This window comes from Bombus pyrosoma, linkage group LG6, assembly GCF_014825855.1.
Source record: "Bombus pyrosoma isolate SC7728 linkage group LG6, ASM1482585v1, whole genome shotgun sequence".
Taxonomy (NCBI): Eukaryota; Metazoa; Arthropoda; class Insecta; order Hymenoptera; family Apidae; genus Bombus; species Bombus pyrosoma.
In genome coordinates this window covers 1626741-1629986 of record NC_057775.1, presented here as the reverse complement: position 1 = coordinate 1629986, position 3246 = coordinate 1626741, and positions in this window count along the sequence as shown.

Genomic DNA, 3246 nt, shown 5'->3' with positions numbered 1-3246 from the left:
TCTATTTTTCTCACGAACGACGCCTCCCGCCAGCAAGTTTCCCTCAAGGGCGGCTAGCATCCTTCTCTAACCGCCAACATGGAAATTGACCAATTAACAGCAACGTCAATTTCCCTCACTTTCCGAACGAAGGCTTTCCTCGACAAATCCGATGATCTCGTGTCCTTAGACACACCCCATCGTAGTTTTCCTCTGCAGCATCATCATAACGGAAAGTCATTCCCTCGTGTAGTCTCATTAGCGAGCTACATAGCGTCTTTTACGCTCGGTGAATATTCTACGTTTTAACAAAAAGTTAGTTTAGTAATACTTGTAGCTTAGACAAGCAAGTTGAGTACAACCTGGACTTTGGAAGAAAGCGCATTTTGTTATCCCGTTGACCGCGGATTCGTTATTGAACCTAGGATCATTGTCATTAGCTTCTCGAGTATCTAATTACCACGGTTACTTGTCAAATTCTGTAATAATCATATTTGCACTAGTAAATATCTCCTCTATCGCATAACAACAATGTCTAATCCAAACGAAGATTCGTTTCACGCCCCTAACCCTAATCATAATGTGAGCCCGACATATATGTATTAACAATCGCCCCTCTTTTAAAAGATTTGACCGCGGATATCGGTCCTCACCGAATGCCTGCGGTTTGGCATTGAGTAAGGTATACATATATGGGGATCCTGGACTACTTCTGGTTGGTTATAACGGAAAGTCTGTTTTCTAGGTGGTCTATTTCTTTCCGAATTTCTGTAAAAGGAATTTAACTGTTTTGGAAGTTATTTCACAGTAAGTACAGGTTTAGCTTACAGAACGTTCTTCTTCGGCACGTTCCTTTCATCCAGAGTTTTATTAAACGATTTTAAGCGTTACAGTTTAATCATAGGGTTTAATATTTGGTAAGTTTTGAAGTAATAATCTTTTTACATTACTAATTTATAATCGTTGTCCAGCGATATACTGTTTCATGAAATTCCTCATCTACGAATAGTACAAGTTTTTTTGACCTTGGATTGGAGATGGTGATGGTGGGAGGGAAAAGAGTATTAATGTAGCATAATCTATCCTGTTCCTTTTACACATTTCATTGAGGAAAAAAGGGGGAGGGAGAAGTGCTCAAATAATTTTATTCAAGAATGTGGCGTATGCTGCATATCGTTTCAAATCTTTTGCGCTTTATATGACTTACAAATAATTTTTAATTCGTTTAATGCAACATAAACTAATCCTGTTTTCTTTACATACTTGATTTCTAAAAAATTATAGAGGAGGAGTAAAAAGAAGACATTTATTTTCCTTCTATAATTTTTTTATTAAAACAACTTTTCTATTTCTTAAATTTTACCAGCATATCGTTCAAAAATAGGACTTTGAAAAAGTTAATAGTTCGCAATCTATTAGGAATCTGTTATCTATTCTTCACAATCTATAATATTATCTATTCTTCGAAAACTCATCGTTCAATATAGCGTTCGCATAATCCTTCGTATTCACATTTTGCACAATTTCAATAAATCTCACGTATTTGTTGTTAATTATCGGAACGTTTTCAAATAGCCACAGAAATATATGATTTATACAATATTCTAATTCAAATATCTTATTCGTAGTACATTCAGTTGTTGAGAACTGTGGATCTTAATTGCCAAAATAAAAGTAAAGGAACACTAAGGTTACACTTAGAATTCAAATTAGAATAGTTTTAGATTTATTTAATAAACGATTTCCAGGATCTTCGTCGACATTTGCACGCGTCTCAGCTCCTTCTTTGTCTCACCATCTTCCATACCAGACTGCCAACGAAACAGTTACATTCATCTGTTTTTCGAGACACCGCGCGCACACATACTTCCACACACTCATATTCACATACGTGCGTCACTATTACGCAGCCAATCTAGTTTAGTGCACAAAATTATACATATCTCAGTATCAGTAATAAATGTAACTGTAATGTCCTTCAATATTTTAAAAGATTTTATTTCATTTTACAACGCATATGTAACCGACATCTATGCATTCATCCTTGATCGACTGCAAATAATTATCGAATATTGTTTTTCGATCATGTTATTTCCTTCCACAGTTGTTTATAATAGTTAATTTGGCGCAACAATTTTCGCCAACGTTGATTCTAAGTTCGTCAGAGCATACTTTGACCTAGAATACGCACAGTATTAGATGTTTCTTGCGATGTACGTGGTGACACGGTTGTCACGTAAAATAAAAAAAAAATAAATCGAACATGAAAACAAACATAAAAAAAATAAAAAAAAATAAAAAGAGAATTTATTTCTTAACGCTTGGTTTACACTAATTACAATTTGCTTCCGAACTCCAACTGTGACTTTCCAAGACTGAAGCTCTTACAATTTGACTTTCGATCGGATCTGTTTGTATTTTCGCACGTTCGCGGGCAGACGCGATCTCGAAGAAACGCGCCAACGGGAGTCGTAAATTCCCGTTACGATTAACCAATCGACGCCACGAATCGTACGATCCCTTATTTCTTGTGGGATAATAAGGGTGATTAATTGAAATAACGCTGCGGTTGACAGGTTATTATATATTTAATTGATCCAGCAACTTCGGTGATACAATAGTGAATGTTTTACCGTACAACGACGAGTTAGTACGACGTGAGACCTTTGGCGTGTCGTTTCGTATGATGATATGGACAGACTATTCGCGGGAGATCGACCGAACACTTATTGACGATTTGACCGAGAGAGACGTGGTGATGTTGACCACTTGCTCGATAGTAGAACTGTTGATGACTGCTTGAGCGCCTGCTCGAGAGTAGAACTGTTGATGACTGCTTGAGCGCCTGCTCGAGAATGCTGGACTGCCCTTAAGGTGTCTCGGAGGAAAGCTTGGTGTGGGTGTGCCCTTTGACTGATGAACGCGGATTCATTGTTCACACTTTTCGTCTAGGAAGTGAGGGTAACGATCCGCGATGCTGATTGGTGATGACCCACTCTAATGAACAGAATATGCAGAAGATTCCCACCAACGTAGAGCGGCGGTGGACTTTGCTCCAGATGGGAAAGCAGCCTTTTATGATGGACATGTGTTGGGTTTTTCCCATCTGATGACTGTCCGCTTTCTCCGTGATTCTTAAGAGCGCCTAATAAACTCAAGGACCTTTCCAAGACCCAGCCATAAACTGCAAATACTTCTCGAATTAGAGAATTCTCCAGACATGCAATTAGACTGGCAAACATGTGTGGAGACAATGCAGCTAAAGGC